Source organism: Emydura macquarii, unplaced genomic scaffold (genome assembly GCF_026122565.2).
Source record: "Emydura macquarii macquarii isolate MOO-44397 ecotype Brisbane River unplaced genomic scaffold, CSIRO-AGI_Emac_v2 contig_2897, whole genome shotgun sequence".
Lineage (NCBI taxonomy): Eukaryota > Metazoa > Chordata > Testudines > Chelidae > Emydura > Emydura macquarii.
The window spans coordinates 60,049,662-60,065,505 of NW_027133034.1; the positions used below are offsets into that span (position 1 = coordinate 60,049,662).

The following is a 15,844-nucleotide window of genomic DNA, read 5'->3' on the forward strand; positions in this document are numbered from 1 at the left end:
TCCTCCAGAAGGAGAGCTTGTCACTGAGCTGCCATCTCTCCTTCTGAAGCAAACCTGGAAATAGAAGAGGTGGAGGAGGCAGTGTGAGGAAATGCTACCCTTGCCTCTTCCACCTCTTCTTCAGGAATAGGGAGGCAGGTCAGAAGTACCAGAATGCCATGCTGGCACTCAAAAAAGGTGCTGGAACGCCATTCCAGCGTTCTGACATGACTCGATCACTGATGATCAGGTTCCATTACACCAATCAAGCAGTGCAGAGGAGACAAAATCTATCAGTAACTGTGCAGCTAGGAATTCCACAAGCTGCCCTTAGGCTACTTTAATTTGTGCCAGGACAATGGCTTGAACAGCTGTGAACTAAAAAGCATGGTTCCTCTTACACACACACACACACACACCAAGTGGATCACGGTGCAGGAGAAAATGTGATCCATGAACAGCAGCTTTGTCCTAAATAATATATTACAAAATACTGAAAATCAGCATACTTTAATAAAAAACATGTAGATATTGTAACACTGAAAAGACAAAACTTTCAGTGCATGTACTGGAATGCAAATTCCAACTGCCTTATTTCATAATAATTGAGATAGCGAGATACAATTTATATGTTATCAAGAGTGAACTTTGTTCTCAGTTTTGTTTTTTGCATGTATCTTTTTTTTTTTTTTGGCATCTGCAAACACCCTTGATCCTTTCACAGGCTCTGGAATAACTCCTACAGTCTCTAGCCCACATCTCTCTTCCGACCACAGCACTGAGTATGCAAGAATTGATGATTACTTAATCAAACTTCTCTTTTTCTTTTGTACCACCAAAAGTTAAAGTAATAATAGTAACTGAAAAAAAATGGTGTTAGTGATTACATCTCCTTGGGGTGCTAGATTCAACCCAGGTTTGAAGTAAGCTGGGTCAGTCTGGAAGTTCTTCCCAACACTTTTCTGGCAGTCCTATGAGTTTCAGTTATCTTTATTGTTGCAAAGAAAAACTTCTTAATGCTCTAGTGTGGTGTTGAGACTCCCAAGTCATTAGCCTCATTACAATAAGATGGTTAAGTCCTGTCTGTGCTAAAAAAGTTAATCATGTTGTAAATGAGACCTGATTCACTTGTATTTGTAACATAGCCTAGGCCTTCTTCAGGCTGCAGAGAGACAATGGTAAATAATAGCTCTAACAAAGGTTAGTTATTATTATTTATTATTATTTGTCCAATCTACTCCTTTCCCTCCCCATCACATGTAGGATGTATGAAGGGACAGAGTGTAAGGGACCATGTCATAGGTGGTCTGGCCTAGCGATCACAGCTGGGTGAGGTCTGCCCACCAGGGACAGCAGTCTTCAGGCAGGAGTTGGAGGAATCAGTTCCGTAGGGCTTTGGTGGGTTTGATTATCACCAGGTTTAGGAAAGGATAAAATGATCCTGAAGTTCCAGAATGAGTGGGGCAAGAAGATTCAGAGCTGATGGATGGCATGCAGAGTCAAATAAAGTAAATTTAGAGTTCTGTATGAATGATTTTGGGAAAAGTAAGAATCTGTGGGCAGATAGGTTGTTCGCAGGGGAAGATGCGTACCAAAAGCTATGTGCAAGGTGGGAGGAATTCGTAGAGGTGAAACCCCACTCTAGGAAAAAATCTCAAAAAACAAGCTTTGTTATATAGTCTGGCCATGGTGGCCAAAAAGCTGGAAAAACAAGGTCAGGAACAAAAGGTTTTGGTCAATCAATTAAGAGAATTGATAAATAGCAAAGAATCAGAGGAATCTGAGCTCAGCAGATAGAGAGAGTGGCTATCTGCACCAGGGTTAAGCCAGTCCACTTAGATCAACAGATTAGAGTTGCAAGTCCAAGAAATGAATGTATTCTTGGAAAGAAGTGAAGAAGAAATCTGAGTGCTTATCATCCAAAATGAGGAGTCACAAGTTGCAGGTAGGAAGCTTGTGTTGGAGATTTAGGAATCTAGGAGGGGTCAGGGAGACCATTCAGTTTGTACTCATAAGTTTAATTGCCTAATGGAAAGGCTAAAACAGGCATGAGGTGTGACTGCTGCTATGAGGGGTGACCGTCTAAGAGAACAAGAGCTTAGCTCTGATGCTAGCAGTGAGGAGTCTGACAGCAGCTCTGATAGTCAAGAGAGCACATATGCTATAAGAAAAGTTTGTCCATTTGCTCCTCCCATACGAACAGAGGAAGCAAAACAAGATTTAGAAATGACTCAGAGAAAAGGGAAGAGTTTGCCAATGGAACCCGTAACCACATCTGTGGTAAGCATTGGAGGTTCTTCCAGACTTTCTGAAACTAAGCTGGAAATTAAATCATACACGCCAGAACAGGCGCATGCCACAGGGAAACTTTGGATCCCGTGAACCAGGATTGCCTACTAGAATGGCTCTCCCAAGTAAGCAATATACCAGCTCTCAGTAAAGACGATATTGCTGCACTAATTAGAGATTTTATGGGCAGTGAGGATTTTAGTTTTCTTCTTGCTGTAATTCAAGTTGCTAATGTTAACAACATGGAAATGTATGAAAGGTAATTTAAGTTTTATTATCCTAGTACAAATTTAATTTTCAGAAATCTAATCTGGAAGAAGCTTCTTAAGTATGGGCAAAAGGATCGACTACCTCATCTAAGAACGGAGGAGTTATTTCAAAGACTTGCAAGGCATGAGGGCTGCAAAAGATTGGACAACTCTGATCCTTAAAGAGACTCACTGGTGGAAAGCCAGCTATGATGGGACCAAGCTCCCTGTGCTTCCCCAAACCAAGTGGCACCAATTGTACAAGACCAACGGGGAAGATCCGTGGTTTCGGCTACTGTAAAAGGCGAGTTTGGTACCTTTCAACAAAGATTATTGGTAGATACAGGTGCCACGATTTCTATACTCTACACCAAAGCAGAGCCTAAGGCCAAGGATTTTTCAGTTGAAAGAGTTCAATCTCTGGAAAGATACAATGGAAAAACTAGTATTGTGCCTTTCACAAGACTAATTGAACAGAGAAAATCAAGATACCTTTTGGTTTACAGCAGTTGGAAGGAGAAGGTATTCTTGGGATAGGTGCATTGAAGAAGTTAAATGTCATCGTAGATCTTCCCAACAGATCTTTGCTGACAGATCTCCAGGAATGGAAAATGGACATGTGGTGCCAGCTGTGCACAGAATAGCAGCCATAAAGGCTCCTGAGACTTTGAGTCTGCTGACTTGGGATTCAGACATTACGTGTATAGTAAGAAAACACCTAACTATGTTTGCGAACAATAAGTTACAATATGGCAAAACTAATAAACCAGTAATGGTGCGTGGTCCTGATCCCAGACCTATGAGACAGTATAAGTGTCCCGCTAAGGAGGAAGAGGAACTCAGGAAAACAATATCATCCCTATTGGAGCAAGGGATTCTAATAGAAACAGACAGTATGTATGCTGCATTCCAATTAAGCACTACTGAAGTCAACAGGGTACAGTGTCCCCACCGGCGGCAAAAGCTGTGGAATTAGTGATGGTGTCAGCAGCATTAGACACTGCAAAATGTGAGAAGGACTTGGTGGTGTACTCAGACTCCAACTGGGTCGTTTGAGTGCTCCTTGAATGGATGCCAATTTGGTTATCCCAAAAGATGACTACAGTGGATGGAAAACCTGTAGTTTATTCAAAATACCTGATGCATGCTTGGAAGCTGGCAAGTAATCAAGGTGGGGAGACCTATCTGTTTAAAGTGAGGGCCCATAGACGAAACCAGACAGAGATAACATGTCTGAATACAAAGGTGAATGGTTTGGCTAAACAAACCATGGGAATTGAGTCACTGTGGACTAAATCTGATGACAGAGTGTCCAAGATTCAACCCAAAAGTGTGGAAGTAGGAAGGCAACCTGACATTGTGGAGTTGCAACAAAGAGATCCAGAGTTGCACAAACTCTTGAAAAGGAAAGAGCATAAAGCATATGAAATACACCATAACAAAGATGTTCCTGTGTTGTGTTCCTGATTCCCTGGTTCCAGTTTTCTTCTGGTGTTCCTGACTACCCATTTCCACTTTGTTCCCAATCCGTCCACTGATCCATTCCTAAAGGAAAAACAGGCAGTCATGATGCATCCAGTTTACTGATATCTATGTACCCACGAGTTTATGTTCATCTAGTAATGGGCCTTGGCTTCTGACCTCTCCTTTGATTCAGTCCCTGAGCTATTTTATTTTTTGTCGGTCTACAATAAATGTTTGTTATTTGCACCCTGTCCATTCTGTCTGTCTAATTACACATTCTTACCCAGTGAATAGAGATGGGATAAGGGGGAAAGAACCTGAGGGAGGGGTCCTTTATAAATATTACCCTTCTTCTCTGGTTAAGTGGGAGTTCTCCTGCTAATGGAGGTGGGAAGGCAAGAGCAAGCGCCTTCCAGGGCTGTGGGGGAGCGGAAAGAGCTATCTTCTCCCGGGTTGGGGGCTGGGTACAAGTGAGCTCTTCCCGGGGTTGGGGTGGGGACAACAGCAAGCTCCTCCCGGGGCCAGGACTGCAGTGGGGGGAGAAGGGAGGGAGCAAGGGCGAGATCTTCCCAGGGAGGAGCTGTGTGGAAAGACTCCCTCATTTTAAGTGAACTTTAAGGTACTGTCTAATTCTTCTTTAGGTAAAAAAAATTGCTGTGTGTGTTTCAGGAGGGGCTGTTATCACCACCTATTATTAGTGTTGCCTCACATTTCTCATGGTAAGAACCTGATTTCAGTTTCTTATAACTTTGCCAAACTTCAACTGTTTGGGTTGAAATTTTCCATGGCAGTTGTCTGCCTCAGGCTACAATTTTTTAATGTTTCAGCCAAAACAGTTCAGCCATTTCTGAAAATGAGTTTATGGAAGAAAATGTTGTTTTGCCATTTAAAAATTCTAGTGAACTTTTCTTTGAGACACTCTAGTGCCCCTATGCTTTGGAACAAAGACTTGAAATTTGGGTCAGGGATGCATCTTTTGCTGTTCTTGTGAAAATCCATCCTGATTTAAACAAGTTATAAGCTTTTGAAAAAAATCTCAGTTTTCACACACTCAGTACAGACTTCTAGTTTAGTACCTAAAATCCCCAGTGATTCCATCCAGGTCTATACTACAAAATTTTGTTAGCATAGCTATATTGGTCAAGGGTGTGAAACAAACATCCCCTCAGCCAACGTCACTATGCTGGCAAACCTCTATAGTGTAGATGCACCATAGTTAATGTTGTGGGGGGGGGTGAAGGGGAGTGTTACCATACTGACAGAAATGCCTTCTGTTGGCATAAACTGCATCTACACTGAGGGGGAGGGGTCCTGCCAGTAAAGCTATTCTATTATAGCTATATTGGCAAAAAATCAGTAGTGTAGAGAAGGCCTCTATGTATGCTGAGTATGCTCTGTGTAAGAACCCAGGAACTAAAACCCTGGTCTGAAAGAGCCTGAGACGCTGATATTCCCATCGTGCCATGAGGAGACCATATTTGGTTTGAGCTAAAAGCATCTTATTAGACTGACTATGCCCTAGATGCTGTTCTAGCGATAGATAAGAGAGACTTCACTTCTACATTTATGTACTGAGCACATCTTATTGTCTCTAAATTCAGATCAAAAAGTTTTTAAGAAGTTTGAGTGGTATTTTCCCCACTAGTTTCACTATTCCACTCAGGGATTTTCTTCTCTGCAAAAAAATGCCAGTCACAGGGAGAATTATTGAGTCTTCCACCATGTATTATTTTTACTATTATTGCTGCTGTCCTAACATGGGACTAAACAACTTTCCCACACACCTACTAATACTATAAATAATGGCCTCTGGAGGTATATTTTAGCGAGGGCCTTGTTTGAAATAAGGCCTTGTACGATGAAATAAGGAGTGTTCTAACTTGAGTTATGTAACAACTTTTTTTTTTGTACTGAAAACAAGGCCTGGGATAAAAAACTAGGCTTTTGTGTGTTAGCTAGCACAACCTAACATGTTCTAGAACTCTAGTGTACCCAAGGCAAGTTTTACTTTAGCATGGCATGAGCCTAGACTTCAGCTGTACCAGCTCTCTTGTGGTAAAGTACACTTTACCTGTAGATTAGGAAAAAAGGCAGTGATTAAAGAGAGAGAGAGTGTGTGTGTGTGAGTGAAGGAGTTCAAGGGGTCATAGACCTGACCAAAGAAACCCACTTAAAAATCTAGCTGGATTGACTGTTACTGGATACTGTTTTACCAAAGCTGCCGCTACCAGAATAAGACGGATCTTTCCCCTTTCTTCCCAAACCATTAAGCACCTCACTTAACACCCAGGTAGATAGCGTAACACCTTTAGCTTTATTTTAGCAAGGCTAAAACTCAACCTACTACAGTTGAGCTAGCGGTGTCAAACTGCATCTACACTGGCCATAAGCATAGGGCAAGTCCATCAAGTTAAACTGGCTGGAGTGAGCTAGCCTCATGGAAGTAAAACATCCTTCTCCCTCCCTAGTCTGCAGTAGGCATTAGACAGCAGCACTAGCTGGAGCTACTGTATGGACACGCCCCTTGTGCGAGCTTGGGGGTGCGCTACGAAAAAGGTTCAGCGGGGTGCGGGAGAAAAGAGTCTGTCGCGCAAGGCACTCTGGGAGATGTAGGCAATCGCTCCATCCTGCTAATTGCCCTCCCCGGAGAGGCATCCCGGGGGGGGGGCTCACGCAAGGCTCTCTGGGAGTTGTAGTCCGCGGCCGGCGAGCGTTCCCTTCGCTCGCCTGAGAGACTCTCCCGCTGAAAACTTCCCAGCCCACGCGCCCTATGGGCCGGCAGAGCCCCCACTCCCCGGCAGCCGCGCCGCCCTTCCTGTTTGTGCCGACCGCCTCCGAGTCCAGGACTCGGAGACCCAGACAGGAGCTCAGGTCGCTGGGGTGGAGCGCAGGTCCAGGGCCCGGCTGCTGAAGGTAGACGCCTCCCGTTGAGCTGTGCTAGGCCGGGCGCCCGGGCCCTTCAGGGGGAAGGCAGTGAGCCCCAGGGCTGGGGCTCCCTCCCACCTAGTCGGGGCGCCTCTGGGACGAGAAGTGCTTCATAGAGAGGAACAGCGTGGTATTACTGCCCCCAGCCCAGCCCCCCTCAGACGCCGCTTTCGGGTGCTGGCTGCAAGTTTGCTTACCAAATGCTGTCTCGGGGGCCAGGTGGGGTAGCTCCGCGGAGCGTAGCTGGGAGCTGTTTTCAAATGTCAGAGAAAAGGGCGGATTTCTGGAAAACAGTGGGGGTGGGATCCGAGACCCCTGATGTGAATGGGAGTTTTGCCATTGAGTTCAAGGGGGGGGCGGCTGATTTCACCCTGGATCTTTCCTCCTGTTCACTGGCTGGCGGGATGAAAGTGACAGACACGTTTAATAGTCACAGTGAATACTTTATATGTTGGTATCAAATGGAAATGACAGCCCTTGGCAGACAGGTTGGAAACTTAAGTATTTTTAAAAGAAGTGATGGTCAGTATGAAGCCGTTTTAAACTGGAGTGAATTAGGATAAAGCCACAAAGTTGTGGAGAGGGATAGGTTTCATTATTTTGTGGTTTCTTTATAATTGTGACAGATCTATTTCGTATAATCTCTCTACATTTATGAGCAGTACAACATGTAGTTTGATTGTTAGTGTTGCAATACTTTTTGACCTGATTGTGATTTATAGCACGTGATACAAATCTCTTAGTTAAGAAGGCTGCCTTGTTTTTTCACATAGCCCTTTTTTGTAACAGAAATTTGTAGAAATCCCATGTACTGTTTTAAAGAAAAAAATGTGATTGGCCTCTTTATCACACCATAATACAGTAAAACTAATTCTAGATACAGCTGGTACAGCCAGCCTAAAGTGATTGATAACATCCTTTACTTCCAGTGTATGAGTTGCATTGGACTAGATTTTTTTAAAAAAAGTGTTGAAAAGTTCCAGAGGGGTAGCCGTGTTAGTCTGTATTGTAGCCTGATTTTGGGGTGTATTAATATTTGATAGGGTTGCCAGCATGCCAAATGATCTGATTGGGTTCTTGTCCCTGAATTAGGCTCCAGTTTATTTTATAGGGACCCCGGGTGCACAACAGGAAGGTTCTTAGTGATAGCCAAATTGTATAATTTATAAACTTTTATTAAGATAATATAAAATAGACAAACGAAAGACATAATAGAGAAAATTAACAATCAAATGGATAAACCAATCTTAATTTAGAGACATATGATATATATATTTCCTATGATATGCTTTTGATTAATATACTCACACCCTTCCCTGGTGATCTGGTTGAGAGAGATGTCTGGTTCCCCAACTCAGGAGTAGAGGGATGGAGTAGGCAGTGCTTGAGAGCTATAGCTAAGAGCTATACTACAAATAATTCTAAGTATAGATGAAGAAGAAATCTTAACACTAACTAAAGAAGCTTCAAGGAGTAGCTGACGAAGGCGAATGCGCCAAATAGCACGATTTGCCCCTTCTTATACCCCAAGAATATGGGTCCTCCTTCTAAGTCCAAACTTGGATTTTAACCTCCAAACTTTTAGGGTACACATTCTATAGGCTGACAGGTTCATGCGTATTAATGATGTATCCACATCTTTCCAAATGGGCTAGGTCTCTCACCTTTGTTATTTTTAGCCTTTTGTGGGTTTTATGGTGTACTTGTGAAGTTTCTTGGGCGTAACCGGGGACAGCCCCTTCCCCTTTTAATGTCTCTTGACTTGTCTAGGGTAAAGGTTATGATCATATATGTCTTATCCTGTTATACATTGATACTTATCTAAGCCAAAGGTTGAATATATATATATACACACACACTAATGGTAGCTGTCATCCAGGATGTGGCCTGGAAGGTACTTTGCATTACAGCTGAATAAAATATCTAATTTTATTATTTAATCACACAATCATATCAAAATATATATGAAAAATATCTCTAATAATAATATAGAACAAGCCTGCTTGTTTGCAGGCTACAGTATACAGCAAAAACAACAAGAGTTCTGTAGCACTTTAAAGACTAACAAATTTAATTTCTGCAGGCATAAGCTTTTGTGGGCTATAACCCACTTCGTCAGATGTAAGGAACAGAAAATCACATAGGAGGCATATATATATATATACACATATCCAAGGGAAGTAACAGCAATGGGGAAGGTGGATGAAAGCAAAGTCCATTCAGTTAGAGTAGTTGAGGCGTATTCACAACCATTGATTGGGAGGTGAGAATGTGATTTCTATTCCTTACATCTGATGAAGTGGGTTACAGCCCACGAAAGCTTAAGCCTGCAGAAATTAAATTTGTTAGTCTTTAAAGTGCTACAGAACACCTTTTTTTTTTTTTTTTTTTTAAATAAAGTGTGCTATTCTTGAGCCTCCAGGTTGTGTCTAGTGTATTTTCAGGCTGTCTCAATTCAGACTCTAAAACAGAACACACATTGAGGAGTTTAAGTCTACTTTAGCATCCAGACGCTCCCTATTCTAGTGTCCCCTTCAATCCTAATCAGGAAGTTGGTACAACTTGTGAGTTGGGCCCTGGAGAAGATAATTTTTTTAATTGAATGCAATTTGCAAAAATATTTGCAGTTACTGTCCAGTAATATTTGCAAAAGCTAGAATCATTTAAAAAAAAAAATTAAGTAATTTTCACGTTCAAATAATTTTAGGTTAAGATATATTGGCTAACTACTGCATGTCTATTGATTTGTTTCAAATACAATTACTTGAGGCCTGCATCATCTTTATGTAGACTTGTCTTTCACCCATCCAATATATTTTAGCAAGATAGCTTCTCTGTTTTGTGATCAGTGAGATGGCATGGAAGTGGGTTAGTTATCAGAGAGAGTAGGAAAGATGTATCATTTTGTCAGTAGTCCAGTTTTCTTTGAGTAGATTATGCTAATTTCACCTGAATATTGTCATTAACATTGAAAAACTACAGGTTTTTTTATTTAAAGAATTTTATAGCATTTTTGTAATGAAGAGTTTTATTTATGCAGGCTGATTCCCAGCCAAGTGAAAAATCTGGTCAAAGAACAGAGTTTAGGAAACTTGTTTAAACACATTAGCTAAATTGTTAATAACCAATCAACTAAACAAAGCCAAACATTCTAGGGCCAAAATATCATCATGTTTGAACTATGTTAAAGATATGTTTTTAAAATGTAGTTCTGTAGGCCAAGAAGAATGCTTACTGCAACCCTCCCCTCCCAACTGCTTTCCTTTTTTTTCTTTAATGGAGCCATGGTAGGAACTGGGAGAAGAGACATACCAGAAGAAATGCATAGAGAAGGGAGGACTGAAAACAAATCCCTGGGGATAAGAAAGGACAGAGAATAGAATACCTAGAAAGAAAGGCAGAATGTTGATGGTGGACAAATAGCAGAGGACCTGGAAAGAAGAAAATGATTTTTGAAGGAGGGGAAGAACTCAAGGTACCAGAGTTCCTAGATGAAGGAGGGTGGGTGGAAGATAGGTACAGTGATTATAATTGTTAGTTCAGATAGCTACTTATTATACACAAAAACCTATGTAAAAGAAAGGGTGAAACGTCAAACACGTAAGTTAGAAGTCTCTTCCCTGTCCCCAGCCACAGTGCCCATGCTCACTGGCTCCCAGTCCCAGGCTTCCTCCTTGGTCTCCCTGTCAAACCTCAGTGTGCCTCCCGCCCATGGTCCTTGTCCTAGGCCTGGTCTACACTTACCTGGAAATTCGGCAGCAGTCGACAGGAGTTATGCAAGCTACGCAGAGTAGCTTGCATAACTCATGTCGACTACTGTGCTTCCCTTCTGCGCGGTGCCTTCACTGCACTGAACCACTTGAGGAGGTGGTTTTATTAGGTCGACTTCCAGATCGATTGAGTGGGTCTTCACTGAGTGCTCAGTTGATGCAGAAAAATCGATCTGATGGTGGCCACTTTGCCACCGTCAGTGTAGACATACCCCCAGTCTGTTCCCCCCTGCCTCCATTCCCTAGGTCCAACTCTTAACCTCTCTGCATTTGAATCAGGCATCCTCCGCCACACTGTTTGGCTCCAGCAGCAGGAGGAGGTGGAGAGACATCAAAAGTACAGAAGACATGAGCTCCCAGCTCTCAGTGCCAGAGCCTGGCCTCAACATGGCCCATAACAGTACAGAGTGGCAATTACCAGGGGAAGTCGTATTCAGCCTCAGGCTGGAGTATGCCCACTAAAGACAGACTCTTCAGGGAGTTTAGCTATGAAGCTCTAACAAGTCTCTGGGCATGAGAGATTTTTCCTGAGGCTTGTAACTTGGCTAAACTTGTGTGAATTTTCACAGGATTGGCAAGAGGTGTATTCCTGAAATACTTCTGCCAAATGTCAAGGCCCTGCTCCAATGCATGGGGGTCTAGAGTTCGTTTAATATATATTTAAAAAAAAAAAAAGTAATGTAAGCAAAACAACATTTTTCCTTGGCCTCATTCTTTGAAACAGCTAAACTGTTTTGGCTGAAATTCACAAAAGCTTCAGTCTGAGAAGGCAGACATTCAGCATGGAAAATTTCAGTCTGGAAGATATAAACAACTGAAAACAGGATCTTATAATGGGAAAGGTTAGGCAACCTTAATAATAAGTGGTGATTACAGAGGACCCAGCAGAAGTGGGGAAAGCATTGGAAGAGGGGGTGATTAGCAAGGACCTAGGTAGAGCAGTAGATCTTGATGTGGAAGCAATCAAGGACCTTGGCAAGGAGAGTACATCGGAATAACTGAAAACTCAGAGCATATTGCTGGCAGCAGAGGAGTGGGGCAATGGGAGGGACAGATCCTGGGGGAGAAGACTGAGGGATTGTAGACAGTGATTCAGAGGAGAAGGGGGAAGTTTTTGAACTCTTCGTCAGTGGGTTGCAGCTCATGAAAGCTTACGCCTGCATAAATTTGTTAGTCTTTAAGGTGCTACAGGACTCTCATTGTTTTTGCTAACATGGCTACCCCTCTGGAACTTTTTGTGCAAAAAGTGTGTTCAAGTCATAAACTGGTCTTCAAAGACCATACTGTCTCCCAAAGACCAGCTATGTGTGAAATGTCTACAGGAAGCTTGCCAATTAGATCATCTACTCATTCATTTGGTTTATTTTGCTAATACAAAAAGCTAACCTTTGTGTAAATTCACAGCTATTCCCCAGTCTTTCCTCCTCTTCCTTATTGTTTAGTTACCGTCATAGCACCTTGTCTGTAAGCTAACTGGGGTAGAGAAACGTGTCTGCACTGGCAGGTGCCTAGCTCTCTTTTGGGTGCTGTTATAATTATGTTTTTTAATCTGATGTAAAGGTGATTTGGCTGTTTTTAGCAGGTTTCAAGATCCTGTTCATTTATCCAGGATTTATGATGATGTGTGACGTTGGCCTCTAGGGAAGTCATGCTGAGATAACATAAACAGGGCAAAACTGCAAAGACTGGGGTAGGCACTGCCCTAAATACTGGTTGTTTTTCTTCCATAAGATATACCAAGCCAGCAATAAACAGCTTCTTATCATGTCACTAGTCATTCAGAAGACAAAAACAAAGTTTCCTGAAAGCTATCCTGTCCTTTGGTTTCTACCCAGACAGCCAAGTCAAATATGATAAGGATTACTGAAAATCTTGTCTATCGTATGTAAAAAAAATTCTGCAAATCCCAAAGGACTGGACACATTACCAAGGTCAATGAATATTTCAGCTTTTACCCAAATACACGCTTAAAGCCAATGCTTATTAACTAAACTAATATTTAATTAAAAAAGAGGAAAGGGTAATGGTTAAAAGATGATTATACATACACAGATGAAAAGAAAGTTCTTAGGTCAGTTTCAAAGTAGAGATAACTGAGTTGCAGAGTTCTTAATTTGCAAAGTCTCTGAAAATTACCTAAACAGCTTGAGGGTCATCAGTTTTTGTTTAAAGCTTCTTTGTTAGAAATCCAGTCCAGAGAAATGAAGACTAAATAGTCTATATACAGAGTTTGTTCAAATTCTCCCATGAGAATTAGCAAGGCAATTCTAGGCTGGTGCTAGGATCCCAGTGTTGTGAACCAAACTTTCCCTGACAAAAGGCCCACAGATTTGAGATAAAAAAGTATTAAGCCCAAAGCTTCCTTTATAGTTGAAGCAGGATGGGTGCTTGCAGATAACTCCATCACGTGGATTTTGATGAAAGCAGGCCAAAAGTTTGATCATAGAAGATTAGGGTTGGAAGGGACCTCAGGAGGTCATCTCATCCAACCCCCTGCCCAAAGCAGGAATAATCTCAACTAAATCATGCCAGCCAGGGCTTTGTCAAGCCGCACTTTAAAAATCTCTAAGGATGGAGATTCCACCACCTCCCTAGGTAACATTCCAGTCCTTCACCACTCTCCTTGTGAAAAAGTTTTTATTAATACCCAACCTAGACCTCCCCCACTGCAACTTCAGGCCATTGCTCCTAGTTCTGTCATCTATTACCACTGAACAGCCTAGCTCCATCCTCCTTGGAACCCCTGTCAGGTAGTTAAAGACTGCTATCAAATCCCTCCTCATTCTTCTCTTCTGTAGACTAAAGAAGCCCAGTTCTCTCAGCCTCTCCTCATAAGTCATGTGCTCCAGCCCCCTAATCATTTTTGTTGCCCTCCTCTGACCTCTCTCCAATTTGTCCACATCCTTTCTGTAGTGGAGGGCCCAAAACTGTACACAATACTCCAAATGTGGCCTCACCAGTGCTGAATAGAGAGGAATAATCACTTCCCTCAATCTGCTGGGAATGCTCCTACTAATGCAGCCCAATATGTTGTTAGCCTTCTTGGCAATAAGGGCACACTGTTGACTCATATCCAGCTTCTTGTCTGCTGTAACCCCCGGGTCCTTTTCTGCAGAACTACTTCCTAGCCAGTCGGTCCTCAGTCTCTAACAGTGCATGGGATTCTTTTGTCCTAAGTGCAGAAATCTGCACTTGTCCTTATTGAACCTCATCAGATTTTTTTTGGTCCAATCCTCCAATTTGTCTAGGTCACTTTGTATCCTATCCCTGCCCTCCAGCGTATCTACCACTCCCCCCCAGCTTTGTGTCATCCGCAAACTTGCTGAGGGTGCAATCCACCTCATCCTCCAGATCATTAATGAAGATGTTGAACAAAACCGGCCCCAGCACCAACTTCTGGGGCACTCCGCTTGTTACCAGCTGGATATTGAGCTATTGATCACTACCTATTGAGCCCGATGATCTAGCCAGCTTTCTATCTATCTTCTAGTCAGTCATCCAACCCATACTACTTTAACTTGCTGATAAGAATACTGTGGGAGACCATATAAAAAGCTTTGCTAAAGTCAAAGTATATCACATCCACTGCTTTCCCTCCACAGAGCTAATCATCTCATCATAGAAGACAGTTTTACTCAATACGTCCATACTTAGAAAGGTCAGCAATAGACATTTAAACTATCAAGACTGTTCATAGATATTTTCTTGAATAGAGAATAGTAATGCATATTGAAGGGTTCCAGAGGGGTAGCCGTGTTAATCTGTAGACAGCAAAAACAACGAGAGTTCTGTGGCACTTTAAAGACTAACAAATTTAATTTTAGCAGGCATAAGCTTTCGTGAGGCTCAGCTCACTTCGTCAGATGCAGAGGCTTGCCTCTGCATCTGACGAAGTGAACTGAGCCTCACGAAAGCTTATGCCCTCTGCATCTGATGAAGTGAGCTGAGCCTCACGAAAGCTTATGCCTGCTAAAATTAAATTTGTTAGTCTTTAAAGTGCCACAGAACTCTCGTTGTTTTTGCCGTAATGCATATTGTCTTTTGAAGTAAAACCTTCATTTCCTAGGCACACATCGGTAATTAGCTCAATTAGCACAGTTAATAGACCTCATAGAGAAATACAGGCAAATGTGGTTATTACATCAAAGGTTCATCTAGATGTAAATATTCCCTTTTGATCTCTTTATCAATACAACAATAGTAATAGACAGGAAAGCAGTTTATCTACATTGTTAACCTCTAACAGATATATGGAAACATCAAATAACTACCAACAACACATTTGCATATCAAAGCCCTAGTCTACTTATAAAGAATGGCCCTCATTACTATTTATATTTTCCTTTAATATGTCTTTAACGGTTGCATTTGGGTCATACAGCTTGCAAAGCTGCTTAGCGCTTTCTGGCCCAGTGTCACAATGGGTATATGTATCACTAACTTTTTCCTTATTATGGCAAAAGAGAATAGTTTTGTGCTTGGACTTGAAGATTTTCTTGACAGTTTTGTTTTGCTTTAAAATTTCCCAACCTTAGGCCTGGTTTATTGAGAGCAGGGCACAATAACACTGCCTCCTCCTTTGTGGGCACTATATATCATCCTCATTTAATTATCGAGTCTTGATACATACATAAATACTGTTTCTAGTCTTTGTTCTCCACCCAGTGCGGGTGTGACCTAAAGAAAACTATCTCCAGCTAACAATAGTGGTTTCAGATTACAGCCCATTTCACCTTATTAGGTGTGGACCTGAAAGCAGTGTTGATCCAAAGCTGGGGGCCCTCAGCTGCCCATTTAGGATGCCTCAAGATGGCCTCAAAGGCTTGGATTTTCTGTGTGATTTGTTTTCATTACAAATAATTACAAATAAAATTACAGAAGTCATGAGTCAGGCCCTCAAATGGGATGTTGAATTTAATCCCCATCTTTTCCCCTGTTCACTTCATCTAATGTGAGCCTGGGAAGGTTTGTGGGCTGAGAGTTTGGTTTGACTAGGAAAAGTGGTGAAGTTTAGGTTTTCTTAGCCAACACATATTACCAAAGCCAAAACCTTTTCCTACTGTAGATGTAGGGTAATACCTTGTTACTCAGATGAACTGATTAATGCTTCTGGAGTTCACCCATGCCATTGTGAGGATTAAAAAATTAACTTAAAAGTATTTAATAAAT

General features: G+C 42.0%; 1 protein-coding gene across 2 annotated transcripts in view; it reads left to right on the forward strand.

The window, feature by feature from the left end:
• Positions 1-6,802: 6,802 nt before the first annotated feature.
• The window catches only part of SLC38A9 (solute carrier family 38 member 9), a 67,204-nt gene continuing 58,162 nt past the window's right edge, over positions 6,803-15,844 (forward strand). Inside the window, exon 1 of one of the 2 annotated variants that reach the window (XM_067569285.1) lies at positions 6,803-6,893. The gene's annotated coding sequence lies outside the window, so the exon portion shown is untranslated. Of the gene's footprint in view, positions 6,894-12,528; positions 12,607-15,844 lie in introns of those variants that run through there. The other variant, XM_067569286.1, reaches the window with a different exon arrangement.